General features: G+C 37.2%; 1 protein-coding gene across 1 annotated transcript in view; it reads left to right on the top strand.

Moving 5' to 3' along the window:
* Positions 1-694, top strand: part of LOC136809064 (uncharacterized) — a 48,924-nt gene extending 48,230 nt beyond the window's left edge. Inside the window, exon 35 of the mRNA XM_067065638.1 lies at positions 605-694. The gene's annotated coding sequence lies outside the window, so the exon portion shown is untranslated. The remainder of the gene's footprint in view (positions 1-604) is intronic.
* The last annotated feature ends 17,820 nt before the right edge of the window (positions 695-18,514 follow it).

The raw sequence follows: 18,514 nt of genomic DNA, 5'->3' as shown, positions 1-18,514 counted from the left end.
TTTCTTTCGTTGACCGAAACACGATTTTAATTATTTTAAACACCAAAAATCAATCAGGGTGGTTAAAATTTAATAGTTTCCATAACTTCCACAAAAATAAAAATTGCGCAACATTGGATATAGATAACAAAGTCGGAACAGTAACTTTCGTCATTGTTGCAGTCTAACACATGAGTTAATATCAAAAGATGACATTTTGCATTTGATTTGTTCTTATTTTCTTCAAATGGCTTGGTTGGCTCGGACTGCACTTCACTTGCCAAGTAAATGAGGATTCCACTTTTTATAAGATCTGTTCCGTTTTTTCGAACACACTTTATGGTTGCACCAAATTAATATCTTTAAAATTACAAGAAATGTGATAGACAATTTATTACAGTTAAAAAAATCAGTCTAAAAACATATTTGGCAAATACTTTTGTTCACCTCTATTCATGATATGCACCACTGGAGAGTCTTCTGAGAACCTTTAAAATATTCCACCCAACGTCACTTAAACAATTGAAAAAGTGACGTATTGGGTGGAACAAAAACAGAAAAGTTGCATAATTTCGTGAAGTCATTGCAGTGGTGCATATCATGAATATTTATTTTTTATTTTCAGATTGAAACAATTAAATCCCATCTAAAACCAACTTGCAAAAATGTCATTGCTGGTCAAAATCACTTTCCTCGTTGTTCTTATCCATGTATCAGAATGCTGGATCAAGCCTCCTAGTCACTACCAACACTGGAACAAACTAGGTGCTACAGGGCACCCTTACGGTCGTTGTCTAATCGAAGGTAAAATTAGACCTTGTAGATTCAACCCTGGACCTAATAAGATTCGACCGACGGTGCGAAAACCATGGCCTGGAAAGACAACCAAAAAACCTGGTGGTGGTACAACTGACGGCTCCGGAACCGCGACTCCAAAGACGACTACCCCGGATCCAGAGTCAGAGGCCACTAAACAGATCAGAGAAAGATACCGAATCGCGCGTCAGCTCAGTGCTGAAAATTTATTCGCTCTTACAGAAGAAGAAGCAGATCAATTCACAACTCGAATCTTTGATGAAGTAGAAATCGACATTCCCGCCTGCAATCGCACCTTTCCGCCCTTCACAGATTGCAAAGTCCGAGAATTGGCGTCAATTTTCCAACAAAATCAATGTGTTTTAACTAATGTTACTACAGCCACGCCAACCCCGCCCCCAGCTAATAATCAACCACAAGCACCTGCTGCCGCCGCCGCTCCCACGCAGAACCGTAGACGTAAACGACGTGAAACGGGACCAATGCAGACCATAAATAACGCTGACGGGAGTGTGTCGCGAGTAATGAGATGCGAAGAACGTAGAACCGTCAGCAAGAATAATTTGTTCCGTTTATGCCGTACGTGTTACGTGCAAACAACACTCCCGGAAGGAAGGTAAGTGAGAAAGATTCGGTCGATACGGTTAGCTTTCGAGGGGCTCGTTAAGAGTTTATAGCAACATTTTTCCTTTCTATTTGTTTTTATTCTTAAGTACAGTAACATCACTATTTTTCAAGTTATAAATTGAAGCAAGTATTATCTAATTGGGTTAATTTTTTACGAGATAAGATTTTGCGTTTTCAACTATTATTGCAATGGTCTTATTTCAGATTTCCACGATTTTTAAACGAAGTGACATGCTCTTACATCCCACCCAACACACGAACACAATTTGTCAATATGGCCGATGCCAACAGTAATTCAAACCTTCAGCAAGTCGACCGCCTCTGTTTAACAGGTATGCACCTTTTTTAGATGTATGGAGGTGAAACAATGAAAACAGACAGGTCTTAAATTTTTTTAGATTCGAACATTAGGCTTTTCCAGAAAAGTTTGACTATGTGGGGTGGAGGATATAACAAACAGTAAACAGTGATTTACCCCCCCCCCCGAACAACGGGTTTTACCCCCGAACAAGCATCAGTTGAACCCCCGGACAAGGCAAATTTTAATGATTTTTTGCCACTCCCCGGACAATATATCTCCACTACTCATGTACGGACATTTTGTGGAAGATACGTCAGTTTTATATTTCAACGTCAAATTGATGAAACATCCATTTCATAAAATTGAATGAATTTATATGAGTCCTTTTTATACGGAGATACGTCACAAAAACGTTTACAGATCAATCTATCAATTGTTCTAGCGGATCAAAGGATGGGGGAGTTGAACCATCCATCCCTGGTTGGTGGCTATAACGCCTTGTCATTTTCCCCTTAAAATCCTTCGATATAGCAAAATAATGACCTTAGTATTTCTTTTTCTTCTTTTGTTAGGTAGTGGTAACTGCATTGAAGGAACTGTTGCTATCCAATTTCTTCGTGACGAGAATAATGCTGGACCAAACCGTCTTGAAAATTGGGAATCGTATCCACAACGTATACGTTCTAGTTGCACGTGCCAGATGTTTAGGACGTCCGTACTCCGTCTTTTCGTCTAATAGTGACACGGTGGCTGTATAAACTTCGTCTGTGTATCTGTTTATTGATTTTCTGTATATATTCTTGTATCTATCGAACATAATTGTTTGATTTGATGATACCAAAAACACCTAAACTATGTGCTATAGTGACATACTATATGTGTTATAGTGACATACAACCAAATGATGCCACAAAATTATCGCGTCAATACAGCCGAGATACTCTGCAGTTGAAATTTGGCGTTGCTTTAACGTTCCTCTAACGTTATAAAGGCTTTCTGAGTGATGGCCTGATAATTCCATGGGATCCTTCGATATCCGAATAAAAAAGTCACGGTGTACGACGGAGCAAAATATAATGACGTAACCTTTGCTTAACATTAGGTGGATTTGATGAATTGTGCAGCAAATGAATATAATGAATCGACAATTTATTTCAAAATAAAAATACAGATGTACAGTGTTTAAGGACCAGGTTTTGATACTTTTATTTTTGTAAAGCGATGAAATGGTGGTTTGACATTACCCTTTTAAAAACTCCAAATAAATATAGGTGATTTAGAACATAACGAGAGAGAACTTATTTTTGTCGGCTAAAAATATTTTTCAAAAATTAATAAACGGAGAGGGGATGTGATTTTTGAAAAAAACAAAGCGGCCTGTTTATTAGACACTCTAGAGTAAGAACCGAAACGATCATAACCAAAACTTGAGCTTGAAAACTCTCTTATCCTTAGGTTACCATTGATGTAACTTTCCGTACGGAATTCCGTTTAGGATCAATTATAAATGCTTCGTCCTGTCATTAAAGGGGGTTTTGATTAAATGACCTTGCTAAACCAACCTAAAGAAATAAATTTCTACTTCCGGGTTGCAAAATTTAATAGATATTTTAAATCATGTTGTTCAGTTTTAAGACTAAGTATAATTTTTGTAAGAATTTTTATTGGTCATTTTTACATAGTCTTTTTTATATAGTCATTTTTGTGGAATATTATCTATTAATCAATTAATTTCATTTTTAATTTCGTTTTTTTTTTGAGGTCGCACGATTTTTTTAGTCAAAGCACTTGTTATACATTTTTGGAATGCTAAGGGGTAGGGGAATCAAAATAGGGTGCCAATTTTTATAGGCACTTTGGTGTGGTTTTCAGACAAATATGACGGTCTCAGGCAAAAATCATGGGGTTGTGAGACAGGTGATGCTCTCCGAGCAGATTCTGATTTCTCCGTATTCACTCTAAAAGACCATACCTTATCGGGGGAAAAAAGGTCGGGGGAAAGTGACAAAAACTGGGGGGGGGTGACGAAATTTTTTCCCGGCGAAATTTATCCCCGAAATTTTATCACCCGAACAAAACCTTTACCCGATTTTTTTATCCCCGAATAAAACTTTTACTCGATTATTTTCGATTTTTTTCCCCCAACTAAAATTCAAATCCAAATTTTTCATGTCTTTATTAACCAAAATTAGAAGATCTATTTTCGAGCTAGTGAAGGAAAGTTGATTTGGACAATTTAGTTGGGTGAAAGTGACTAAATTGTAAATTCGGTCGGGGAAAGGTGACAAATTTGAAATTTTGGTCGGGGAAAAGTGACGAAAATGCCTCCTCCTATCTAGGTGACGAAATTTTTCCCCGACTAATTAAAACCCCGATAAGGTAGGTAGCTCAAAAGCGATTATACACAGATTAGCGCAGCGCTTTGATCTCTTTCATTCAAATGTAGGATTAAATAGCTTTTGAGCTTTAAGCAAGTTGCACAAAAATCAATTGTCATCGTATAAACATAAACATTAGAAGCCAGTTGCTTTTGTGTTCGCATTTTCAAGCAAAAGGCAATACGTGGTTTTGAATGTTTTGGCAGAACAACATGATGAAATCGTCGCAATCGCCCTATTCCTCAGTCTGTTCCTCTAAAGAATCCCGCATTGTAACACGCATGTGTAATTTGTGGTACGGGGTTGAGGACGGCGATGTCGTTTTTTATGAAATTTGTCGTTCTTTTTGTCTGTTTTTAGTAATTCAGGATTCTATTGATAAACCCTCTCCCCTTTTTAGAGCAGAGCGTGATATGGAAATAATGGATGCTCTTTCATGCGATTGATTAACTATAGTCATGTCGTCACATTCGACATATGCATATCCCTTGGAGGAGAGCGTAGAAGCATTTCCAGGGTTGGAGTTAAATGCTCTGGCATTGTCTGCCTATTTTACCTTTTTCTGGGGAGATGAAATATCAAAAGCCCGTAATACATCTTTCCCGTAATTCAAACTTCTCAGAAATGTCCTGGGAAAATGTGCGCTCCACCGTTGTGTATAAAATTGTTCGCATTTTTGCCTGCGAGGGGTTAGGGAAAGTGGGTTTTCCGGGGGGGGCAGTCAGGCAAAATTGACCGACTGGTATGTGCGGCGGTTAAGGGTGTGTTTTTCAAAATATCAGAAATGCACTGTAAGGGTGGACTTTTGATAAATGCACTGTAAGGGTGGAAATTTCAGCAAATCTGGGAAAAATTGCAAAGAATTGCAAATTTTTGCTCGAAAATGTTGATTTTTTTTGCTCTAAAAGAGTTTAAAATTTGATAAAATGCACTGTAAGGTAATGAATTTCACCGATTTTTTTCTGCACTGTAAGGGTGCGATTCTAAAAGCCAATTTTTTCGCCGCGCATACCGTCAGTTGGTAAACCCACTGCCCCCCCCCCCCGGGGGTTTTTCACCTTCTAACTTTTGATAGTGATACTTCTTTTGGCAAAAGATTTTCAGGGTGGTATAATATCATGAATAGATTGAACATACTAAAATTTGAGGGGATTTTGATTGACAGAACTTAAGAAAAGCTCAAAAAAACCAACAACAACGAGCGAAAACGGTGACGGTGGCAACGCAAGATGGCGGACGTTTAACTGTCAATCTTGTGAAAATTATTTTTGAACATTGAAGAATTTGATCACGCAACGATTTGCTGAAAAAGAATCAAGTACAAAAAAATCTTCAAAAGCTGATTTAGAAGAAAACCATGATTGCAGAAGCCGGTGATCCCGCCACAGTAAACAGTACGCATCAAGACGAACCGTCTGTTCCATGTGTAAAGTGTGGAAAACTGTTCCGTACTGCTAGAGGTGCTCTTCAACATCAAAGACAATGCAAAACAGTCGCAGATCGAGTCCAGTTACCACCAGAACCAGAAGCAGAACCAGAACCGCAACCTCAAAACAACATCGAGCGAATCCCAGAGAGATTTTACTTGGGAGATATCAAAGGAACTGACTTTGAGAGACTGATAAACAATAGTTATGAAAAGATAGTTTATTGGCGAAAAAATCTTTTCAAGTTACCGAGTGGACGTACAGGCAAAGATTTCATCCGAGAAGTGACAAGGCTACTCAATGCATGGTCGAAGCATTAGGGAGGAGACTGCTCCAATGGCGAAGAGGAGATATCGAAGCCCTTGTCAAAGAGGCCGAGACAAGACTTCAATCGAGATTGCCAAAGCCGGTCGAAAAGAAAACTATTGAAGCTCTATCGAAGCAATTTAAGATAAAAATGGAAAAAGGCGATGTTAACGGGGCAATCAAGCTACTCACCAACAACATGAGTGGAGGCGTGCTACCACTGGACGATCAAACGATCAATCTCCTTCGACAGAAACATCCTGAAGGTCGCGATACCAATGAAAACATTCTGCTCAATGGTCCAATTCAGCATATAGATCCGATTGTTTTTGAGTATATTGATGAGGAGATGGTATCGAAAGCAGCCTTATCGACACAAGGTGGATCGGGACCATCGGGTATGGACGCAGATGGATGGCGTAAACCACTTACATCGAAAGTTTACGGCGATAGTGAACCCAAGAAACTAACGATGAATCATTACAGGGTTTCTTAGCTGCACGACTAGTCCCGCTCGATAAACAACCAGGAGTACGACCAATCGGCGTAGGAGAGGTTTTGATGCGCATCAGTGGGAAGCTCGTAATGGCAGTCGTTAAAGAGGACGTTATCGTCGGTGGCAGTAGAGTACAGATGTGTTCCGGCCAGAAAGGTGGCAGTGAAGCAGCAATCCACGCGATGCGATCTGTATTTGAAAACGAAGCAGTAATACTAGTTGATGCTGCTAACGCTTTTAATAACATTAACCGTAAAGCTCTACTTCACAATGTCCAGGTGATATGTCCAATATTCGCTCGCTATGTAAATAACTGCTAACGCTCTCCAGCAAGACTTTTCGCTATCGGTGGTGTCGAGCTTAAGTCAAATGAAGGAACCACTCAAGGAGATCCGATCGGTATGGCAGTGTACGCAATTGGAATAACACCTCTTTTGAATATAATGCTATCAATAATTGCAGATATCCCCGATAAAATGGCAGCATTCGCCGACGATATAACTTCTGTTGGAAAGCTTCTCTCGTTAAAACGATGGTGGTCACGAATTACAACCGTTGGTCCTCACTTTGGCTACTTTCCACAGCCGACTAAATCGTGGCTTATCGTTAAAGAGAAATACCTAGACGAGGCTGAAGAAATTTTCCAGGAAACGAACATCCAGGTTTCGAAGGACGGTGAAAGGCATCTCAGTGCAGTTGTTGGTAGTATAAACTTCAAAGACCGTTACTGTAAAGAAATTGTTGATAAATGGTGCAAGGAACTTACTCTTCTTTCAGAAATAGCGGTAACTCAACCACAATCAGCATACACGTGTTACACCATCGGTTACCAGCATCGTTTTTCGTATTTTTTAAGAACAATTCCAGAAATGGAAAACTACTTAACACCCATCGAAACAATCGTCCTCAACGATCGTAAGGGGCCCAGTCTGTAAAATACCGATTTTGCGCTTTTTGAGATTCCAGGTCTTAGATATTGAATTTTTCAAGTTATACGCATGCTAAACGATTGGAAACAGTTTTATATGAAAGTTACATCCTTTTTGTGTCCAGTAAAGTTTTAATTTCCGACCTAAACATTTCCCGAAAGCCAGAATTGAGACGCCAGTAGGGGTTTGTTTTTAGACGGTTTTTGGCGTTTAGCATGAACTTTTTTGCCTGACGCATATGGATTTTTTTGTATTTTTGGGTTAAACAGACCTATGTGCACCTGAATTAGCCTAGGCAGATGGTTCAAAAATTTTTAAACTGTTGATTTTTAAAGAAATTGTGTCAAAAATTACGTGCTATCTCACTTTGATAGCCTCTGTGACCCCATTAATTTTAATTGCGGACATCTGCCTGGGCAGAAAAATGTGGCAAATTTATCTGGCTTTCAGAAAAACCAAAAATATGGGGGTGTTTTGGATGGGAAGTACATGCAGTTTTTAACTTTGCACAGACACCCCTACCAAGAAAAAAGTCCTGTGATTCTAGACTGATTTTCGCCGAATATTAATTTTAAAGACCAGATTCAATCTTCAGCCAGTATCAAAGTCCGTAGTAAATTTTGCTTGAAAAAGACATCCGCGGCACAGGCTCACGGGTACAGGCTGAAATTTCAAAAACTGATTTCTCAATTCAAAAGAGGCGGGAAGATAATTTTTACAAAATGGAGGTAGTTTCTGGATGCTTTGCTGGAAAAACTTGCTTTTTATTTACTTTTTATGGGTTATTGTTTGTACAATTGGTATTATATTACAGCTAGAGTAAATTACAAACAAACTTTTCTTATCATGCTGTAATTTCGAGGCTAAACAAATCGAAGTATTGTTGGTAAGAAATTGACTGGTTGAAATGTTTGTGTTTTTTGTTTCTCTTCTCTTTTAATAACTAAACATTCATGCTTTGGAAGTACATATTTTCCAGAAAAATATGCTTTCAAAGCAGTTCATCTTTGCAAAAGATGATATTTTACTGCTTGGCTGTTTGTTTGGTTTGGCATTTTGCTTGCTGTCTCAGGCAAAACAGGCTGTCAGCAGAGTTATAGCAATAAACCAAACTTAGAGAGATCTTTTCACAAGGAACTTCCTAAGATTTTGCTTAAATGGAGGGACAAAGAAAATAAAATTTGTAAGAATTCTAAAAGTTTTTGGTCTTGCGGTCGACGTTAAAGAACATAGCCCACTCATTTTTAATCTACCGATGGGGCTAACTGAGACAACCCTGACAATCTGACAATGCACTGGACTTGCTGTACCAATACGTGTTGCCGCAAAGTGAATAAAAAAACAAACTGTTAGTTGTATATACACAAATGATTAATTTTAAACCCAGAAAACACAAACACTACTCTGATTTGTCTGTTGTCAGAAAAGGACAATTTTCAACACCAAGCAAAACACCGAACAAAACACTTAACAGTCTGATGCGTTGTCAGGGTTGTGAACTGAGGGGAAATATGAAATGGCGGAACAAAGCTGCCAGTTCTTTCTTTATTCTTCTTTGTGTACTTTTTTAAAAGCTAATAAGGAATGTTCAGGGTCAGACCTGTGTTAGGTATATTTGCTTTATGCATTTTAAAGGTAAGTTTTGTAATTGGCATTCTCCGCCTAACAGCCAGCAACTCCTTATTAGCTTAGAATTGTTCACTTGAATTGAGAACGTGGCGGTCTATTGAATACTTATTTCCAGTTGTCTTATAAAGCATTAAACAATAGATGACGTTGTCGTCAATTAAATTTATTCAATAGACTACTGATTTATTCTGCTTATCCAGTTAGGGTGCTACGTCGAAGGAAAAATTTTTATGGGAAATTATAAATTAATTTCACTGTTGGTCAAATAGTTTTGTTTACATTTTGCGGATCACCGCAATCTTAGATTTTTTTATTTGACGGCATGTTGTTTTTTGATAAAAAAACCTAGGAACCTTAGGCTATGAATGTTAGGGAAACTCACAAATTATATACAGTATAGGAAAAATTACCGATTAAAAATTTTTGTGGGAACTTAATTTTGCGGTTTTAGACAAACCGAAACCTGTAAAGCTTGATAAAAATTTTATTCCAGTGAAATCTTCTTCACTTAATTGAAATTACCACTTGCAATAAGTTCATAATTATTTTTCAGGAAACTTCAACAAATCACAAAAGTCTAAAAGCCTGCAAAAACTGCGAAATATTTTTCCGGTGAAAACTTCTTTCCCTTTATAAATTGAAATGACTGCTGTACACTGTACTCTTTAGTTTGGTACTTATAGTGAGCCGCTATAACTTCCTCTGATAAATTAAACGCGCACGACTAAAAAAATTTATCCTAGTGGTGTACTCACTCATTAGTCGCATACACTTAGTGCTAAACACATGCTTTTAATATTAAACGCCTGTAAAAAGTTTAACGCACATATCAAAAGGTTCAAAGGCACCGCAATATAAACACGATTCAATTCTTTTGTAATTTTAGGTTTATACTTTCTATTTTGTTTCACTTTTCCCCTCTTTTACTATCTCTTTTTGCTAAAAAGCTCCTCATTGAGTACAAAAGATGATCTGAAAAGTTAAACGCCTGCAACTAACATTATACGTGCGCGATAAGTGTTAAACGCCAATTTTTTAATAGTGAGTACCAAGATTTTGTTTCACTTTTCCCCTCTTTAATATCTCTCTTTGCTAAAAAGCTGCCGGTGAGTACAAAAGATGATCTGAAAAGTTAAACGCCTGCGACTAACAATAAACGCGCGCAATAAGTGTTAAACACCAATTTTTTTAATATGTGAGTACCAAGCTTAAAAAATAGCCTTAAATTTAATCATGCAAAGGGATGAGTTTGAAATATTACTTTATTTCAGAAAATTTCTGAGAATACCGTCAAATCCCTCAACAACAATTTTTATACAGGCGTCGTTTAAAATTAGTTCTATTTCTTATTTCTTTACGTTTAGAATGTTGAACGGTGTTTCAAATTGATGAGCGCTTTGACTCTATATACCATAACTCCTTAATAGACTAATAGACAAACTTACTACTCAAAATACTCCAGCACAGCTTTTAAAAACTTTTGTGCGTAAAATTATACTTTGAATTGAGTTCATACTTTTCAGAACAAAAAATTCTTCAGATTTAAAATGTTTTTAATAAATTTCTTTTGAAAAACATATTTGATAAATCAATGCAAAATGTAAACTCAGAAGTAGTACCTTTTAAATTTTATCATTAAATTTCTTTGGCACGACACGCACTGAAATGATAAAAAAATATGTCTATGCTATTTGTTAAAAGAAAAATGAAGGAATTTCTTGTTTATTGGTCCAAACTAACGCAACGCTAGGGAAAAATTGCAAGTCACTTAACTTTTCTGAAGCGTACGTATGACGCAGACCGCAGTCCTTCCATTGAATCGCAAGAGTGTATCTCCTATGCAAGCATTTTAATCAGGAACAAATGAAGAATTATGACACAATTTAAAAACTGCCAAAAACAAAGAACCACATTTATAGTGCCCCCTTTGCTGATAGTTTTCTACACTTTTTGATTCTTCCTGCCTCCAAGCGACACGAATAGAGTTATATGTTGCAATACACCAGCTGTCTCTTTGCAATAAAAGATAGAGGCAATACCACACTGTTGATAAACAAGCAATCTCAGGCAAAATAGCAACTGTTAGGTTACAATTTTGCCCAAGATTTATAATTATCGTCAGCCGTAGCATTACCAATACAATTTATATAAAGAGCGGTACGTCCAGCCACACGCCAGATTTGATCTGACAGCTCACACTGTACCAGTTAATTGTATTGATCAAATAACTCAAAATAACTTAAGTGTCCATCATGTTTGAGTAAAGTAACCCAGTCTAACAAAGGTTTAGTTAAAAATATTTGTTCTCAGGCTGCAATGAAATAGCTTGTGTTTGTGTCAATTTAGGCTCAAAAAAGTGGTGGATTTGTAAGTCAGTCAGTTAGTTGGCTTTTCACTTTCACTCTTAAAAAAAATAACAAATCAAAAGCCAATTTTAAAAACATAAACATCAAAAGAATCACTACAAAATCACAGCACTCACCCAGAGGCATTGCCAAACAAAGAGTTTTGCTCAAGAAAAAACACTTCTTACCTTTTATCGACAGTAATTATGAAATATATAAGGCATATCCAAAGAATTTCATAAAAAACACAAGCCACATCAAACCAGTTGAAAGGAATGAAACTTTCGAAGCTCCCTCTCGAAAAAGTAGCTTGTTCAAAACAAAGACCGCAACCGGGTAGGCGAATCATGGTCAAACGTCGATTTATTTTTACCCACGATAAAAAATTACAGCATGTCTGACCACGGCAAAACATTAAAACCGGACATCCGCAAACTATAATTCCGTCAATCTAGGCAACCGCGAAATAGAAATACAGTACCTTACGATCCTTGAGTCAGACACCAACTCATTCCAGCCATTACAGGGGGTAAAATTGTAAATGACTTAGAAAGAGACTTGTTATCATTACCACCTACACTGGGAGGCCTCGGTCTCAAAAACGTAAGCGAGATCGCACCCATCGAACACGAAAACTCGAGACAATTCACCAAACATCTACAAAACCAAATCTTGAACCTCCAACCACCAAATGACAATGAAACAAAAACTAAAGCAGCGATCAAAACTGAGAAAATCCAAAGAAATCAAGACAAACAAGATCGTGTCAGGGCGGAAATGACTGATGATCAAAAACGAATCCACGAAGCCAATTGCTATACCGGAGCATCGAACTGGTTGACCAACCTTCCAATTAGAGATCAAGGCTATGATCTTAACAAGGAACAGTTTCACGATGCACTGCGAATTCGTTATGACTGGAGTATCCCTCGTCTACCAAGTGAATGTGTCTGTGGTAATCGTTTTGATATCAGCCATGCTCTGTCCTGCAAGAAAGGAGGCTACGTTACTCTTCATAACGAGGTACGAGATATCACTGCTAAACTTTTGGATGAGGTATGCGTCAACGTACGAAACGAGCCGAGACTAATCACCCTCGGTGAAGGACTGACGCACAAAACCGCTAATACGTCCGAAGGAGCACGACTTGACGTTAGCGCAACTGGGTTCTGGACACCTGGCCAAAGAGCATTTTTTGATATTAGGGTCTTTGACCTAAGCGCAATGGTACCTTCACCCCAGTAGTATTTTCTACAAACGGAGGTATGGGACGTGAATGCCAAACATTTTACAAAAGATTGACCGTGATGCTTGCTGAAAAACGTGGTGTACGTCTCCATGAATCGATTTCGTTTATTCAATCGAAGATATCATTCAGCTTGTTGAGATCGTCTTTGTTATGTATTCGTGGATCCCGTTCCATTTGGAGTAGAGAACTGAATACAAATGATATTGAACTGACTAACTCTCGTTCAAGAGTTAGCAATAATTAATGTTTCTTAATTAATTTTTTTTTTTTTATAAATTTTATTGAGTTTTTATGAAATTTTCAAGTTTCTGTTTCTTTACAGCCCGGCGCAACTACTTAGTTGTGCTATTACATTCTTTTTCAATCGGTCATTTTCGTTAGATCCCGGGGGGGGGGGTGCTTAGGCAAAATGGGTGCTGGGTATGTGCGAGCCATAAGGGTACCTTTTCTCATTCCTCAAAAGTCTCTCAAAGGGGTACAAGTTCAAAAGTTAGTCTCTGATAGGGTCCCAAAATCACGAAAATCAAAGATTTCTCTCTCAAAGGGTCACGTTTTCCAAAAATTTTGAGCAAAATTTGGTGAAGATCAAACCAAAATTTGGAAAAAATGGACCAAAATTTAGGAAAAAGTCTCTCAAAGGGTCCCAAAATCACCAAAATTTTGTCTCTCAAAGGGTCGATTTTCGATTTTCGGCTCGGACATACCCGTCACCTCGCAAAGCTAGTACCCCCCCCCCCGGGCGTTAGCCTAGATCCTAGGTTAGACTCAGTGTCACTTGCTGCAAGCTACAGTCTAGTGCCACTAGCGCTTATTGTTTTCAATTATTTATTTTATTTATTTATAAAACCAAATTTACTCTAATTTATTGCCCTTATTATATTGTAAGTATATATGGAATATATTCAGAAAAAAAAACAACTTTCCATTCCCTAATGTTCGTTACCGGTAAAGAGTCTTCTACTCGTTTATCGTGCTGCGCAAAGATGCTAAAACTTTCGTGGCGGGAAAACATGGCGGACGCGGAAAATGCTGAAATTCGAAAATGCTGTTTCTAAAGTCTGTCCAGATATAATTGGCAGTGGAAACAAGAATGCCTGTAACTTTTGATAGCCAAATATGATTATGGAAATTTTTTTTGTTTGTTTTAGAGAATCAAAAGCGCTATATTTGAATGTATTTTTAGTTGAAAAATTCGCGATTTTTAGCGGTTAAATTTACAATTGTAAAAATTGAGCTTTTTTTCTACTTATGCTATAACGTTCATTTTTACACCAGTGGTAGTTCAACCTTGGGTTAAGAAGTTTATTAAATTTCAAGGCGAACAGAAAAGTCCTTCGGAAGATATGGGACCCGAAATACCCCTTTGTAGCACTTTTCTGTGAAATATCAAATCTCCAACTTTCGACAATCAAATTTCAATTGGTCAATTGCGTTCGATTTGGTTCGACTGGTTCGATCGTCGATTCCGTTCGATTGAGATCGATGGAAAAATTGAGCTGCAGTGCCAGTGGATTTCACAAATGAATGGGGGTTTAGCTTTAGTTTAGGGGATCATCAAAAATATGTTCCGTTCGCGTCATATAACATCTAATCCAGTCGGTTAGTCAGTTGGTAGTATATTTTGTCAGGTTTTTAATATTTAGTAAATCACGATATATCAAGTCGGCAATCAACAAAATCTTTTGCCACCATCTTTGATTTGCCAAACTAAATTTCAGTCAGGGCCTCCTTTCACTTTATCGATTACGGGAACGGCAGTGTGCGCTAAATTATTTTGGTTTGACTTTCGATTTCAAGCAAAGGTCTTAGCCCAGGCGTAGTTAATCGATATAATCGATAATTTTGAGTAATCGATAAATAATCGATAAGTAATCTATAGATTAGATATCGATTAACCGATAGAATAGATATAATTGTGAATGCCTTAATCTCCAACTAGAAGTTATCTTGTGATCGCGGCGCGTGCCTTTGTGGATCCTCCAGTTGGATTCCAAGATTGCGCGATTGCTTGACGTATTTCAAAAATTGAGGTTTTTGGTGGGAAAGTGAAAAAAAGGTTCCAATTTTAGTTACCGACCGACCGACCCATTTTTCAAAGCTTCTAGGACACGAACCAAACAATCAATTGGGCCTGGCCTAATGAACAAGAGAGGTGCGCTTAGCTACCTAAGCGGTGCTTGGCGGACGATAAATTTATGTTACTCCTCTTGTACCATTTTAGTGGCATTTATCCAATGAAAAGGATGTTGACAAAATATGCACGGCGCTGACAAAATTTGCACGGCATTGATTATGACATCATTAAAAATGTCAATGTCGATTCAATGCCTGTTAAAGAAAATAATTTGTAAATACTTCTATTTATCGTGAAATTTAGAAATACGAACAAAAAAAGAATCAAATTTAATATTTGTTTCCTATCTAGATTATATTAGCGTTATACGGTAAAACTTCACGAAAAATATTTTGCGATGGCAGTACCCCCAATCGCGCCCACGGGAAGGTTCCAATTTTTAATTATCAGGAAATCAGGGAAACCAGTTCACCACGTGGATAAAAAATGTACGATATGAAACCTGACACGGTTAGTGTAAAACACAGGTCACAGGTCACGGGTCACGGGTCACAGGTCACGGGTCACAGGTCACAGGTCATACAAATTACAGACCGGAAAACTGTAACGCACTCGTAACATACAACCCATAACATACAACTCATAACAAAAGTTCCTGAAAATATTATATGAAATGGAAATGTAATATCGAAATATGGTATTTAGAGGACTTAAACGACAAAATTGACAACAAATGACACTTAAATTATGTAAATAATGGTGTTATCTCAAAGTATGAGGTTTTGTACACCAATTAACAATAAAATATTGATCATGCGTAATAGGATGCCGACGCTGCAAGTGGATATAGATTGACAGGTTTTGAAAACAATAAATACTCCAAGAGAGCTGTTTTAGAGAGATGAAAATAGTGACGTCATTTTATCAAAAATACGAAGCAGGGGATAAAAATATTAAAACATTTATATATAAGATATAATCCCATTGACGCTATTTTCATCAATTCTTGTCATCATACCCAAGGTGATGCAGGAGATAAAATGAGATATGACATTAGTGATTGTGAAATAGCTATTTTCCTGTTAGGGGCTGTTTAAGGCAAAGGTGAGATCGATATTCGAATATTTCTTTATTCTTTGTATATAGTATTCTTAACATGCGTATAACATTGAAAAGATAACTTTTTTGTATGTGTGATATAGATGTAATTAATATATAATACAAGTATTAGAGGTCCGTGTTATACACGGCATAAAACGCGAAATCACGTGGTAAACACGTGGGTAGATTTTTAGCTTCAAAATAGTTCTAGATCAATAAAATACCTTTGAAATTATATCATTGACATTAACAACTGTTTTTCAAACATTTTCTTTGTGTTTTACAGTAATCAAAGCTGACCTGTCAACACTGACCTGTGACCTGTGACCCGTGACCTGTGACCTGTGACCTGCGTTTTACACTAACCGAACCTGACAGAAGGTTTTCAACCAGATTTATTCAGATAAAGCAGGGATCGAATTAGCATATCGGATCGTGTTCAAAAATAAAGGCCTGTTTTGTGACATTTTCAAAGTTGGCTGACAATTATGTTAATAAAATGAGTATTTTTTGGTGGCTAACCGTTTATTTTTTCACCAAGGATAAGTAGAATGATAAACCTTTCCAATTGTTTTGGAGCGAAATTAAGTGGCTTACTAGGTTTCAAGATATTTCAAGATAAGCTATGAGTCGTTTATGTGGCTGACAACACTGGTGGTTTTTTGAAACCAACCAGTTTCAAAATGTTGCACTTTTATCTGTTTTGAGATAATATGATACCTCTAGTTACCGATTCAAGTGTCATTTTCAAACAAACCATTTCCTCCTTTGAGGTGGCTGACAAAATACATATTTGGACATATTTGGACCTGGAACCACACATTTTACTCATTTTACCATTTTTTTCATCAAAATATGTTCTTTGTGTAAATACCGATCATCATATAAAATTTCAACGTTATATTTGAAATATTTTTCAAGTTATTCAAGAAATACTATATTTTTGAGTTCACTTAAATGTCACACTATTTTTGAACATGATCATCGCAATTCACAATTTGTGATGCATTTTTGGATTACTTACCGTAAGTTGGTCTAATGTCGACATCCGTCTTCTAATTTTGACATCCTTCTTTAGAGATAGGAATAATAAGAAGGTCGAAATCACTGATAGACTGATTTTTCCTCTCATCGCGCTAATCAAAGTCAATCAGCAATTCCGACCTTCCTTAGTTTCTATGGTTCCTATCTCTAAAGAAGGGAGTCGAAATTAGAAGACAGATGTCGACATTAGACCAACTTACGGTATATACAAGCTAACAATTGAAAATTGATCCATTTTAGGATGCAAAATCATGCTTATCAAAAAATTGTGATGCACTTTCTATATCCCTTATTTCGATGCCTGTAAAACTATAAGGTTCATTACTTGTGGATTTTAAAACCTAGCAAAGACGAAAGTTGCTGGGAAGGAAAGAGTAAACGCAAGACAGAAGGTTTGGTTGTGTTGATCAGGTATGTTTCTCTCCGAACTAATATTATACCGTGAGAGGTCCTAAATCAGTTAGGGAAACCATCCAGGATCCTGCCATTCTATAAGCCAGCAAAAACTAAATGCCACTTGTAAACTTAAGTTTCTTACTATTTTCCATCAAAAACAACCCAAAAACACAGAAAAACATTGCTACTTCCAAAGCTGGAGACCAAAAAAAATTATCTTCCAAGATTATGGCGGCCTTTTGGATCTATTGTTATGGCCATCTAAAATGGTGGAAAGAGTTGCGGAAAGACAGGGGTGCCCGCTAGCTTCGAGGGTGGTAACGCCAAAACGCCCAATATGATCTTCCAACAAAAGGCGAGTTAGTTACCGCGCGAGTTACGTCATACACTCCACCGCAGCGCACAACGAACGGTGTTTTAGTGAATATATCAATAATTATAAGAATATCTAATGTGCTTAAATTCAGTAAACTTTGAGTGCTTCATTGAAGATTAAGAAGATAAGAAGATAAAAAATGCGCTGGATAATTTTCATTGTAACAGTTTGGTCAATCATTGCTGAAAGTTTGAAATAGTTTTTCCGACGCAAAAAAGAATTTCAGCCAATTAAAAGCACAGTGTGCTTATATTTACTATGTTTGCTACATCGTCTAGGCTAAAAAAAGTTAGAAAAGACACGAACGTCATTTTTTAATGAGTGTTGTTATGATTTTTTAGATCGCGGTCACGTACAGGAACTCGCCAAATGTTCCTAACTGTAAATCCAACATCCCTGCCTAAATCCGACATCCCTGCCTAAATCTGACATCCCTGCCTAAATCCGATGGGGCCTTTCAAAGATACAAACTAAAATAAAAACAAACCTTTCGCTGCAGTTCGCTGTGACGCAACGAAGATACCAAAGTTTTTATTACTTTACACTGGCACTTGGCTTGATTGCGGGCCTTCCGTAAATAAACATCCAGACTTATGGGATGGGTGGTAAAGAGGGCGTTGATAGTTGCCGCCTCATTGATTCGATGTTTGCATCCGCCCTTTTTTCAACTTCGCGCCATTTTTGAAATTTAGTCTGTTTGTTTCTTGATGGAAACCAGCCCAAGTTGTTTCGTATTTTTCCCGCACAAGTCACTTTTATTACAAAACTGTTATCATTTTAAAAATGAGCAATTGATCCAGAAATAGACCTTTTTTCAAAGAGGCCACCCTGTTGAATAATTATGTAGTCCAGCAGAAAAACAATGATAAAACCATGCATATATTACAATATGCATGATACAGTAATTATGCATGGCTCTATCATTGTTTTTATGGCTGGACTACATAATTATTCAACAGGACATCCCCTTTGAAAAAAGGTCTATAAAAGGTAATTACTTTTACAACTCACACTTTTTAATTACATTAATTGACATCTTGA

The sequence above is a fragment of the Clytia hemisphaerica genome, unplaced genomic scaffold (genome assembly GCF_902728285.1).
Source record: "Clytia hemisphaerica strain Z4C2 unplaced genomic scaffold, Clytia hemisphaerica genome assembly, whole genome shotgun sequence".
Taxonomy (NCBI): Eukaryota; Metazoa; Cnidaria; class Hydrozoa; order Leptothecata; family Clytiidae; genus Clytia; species Clytia hemisphaerica.
This window is presented reverse-complemented; position numbering and strand designations above follow the sequence as displayed.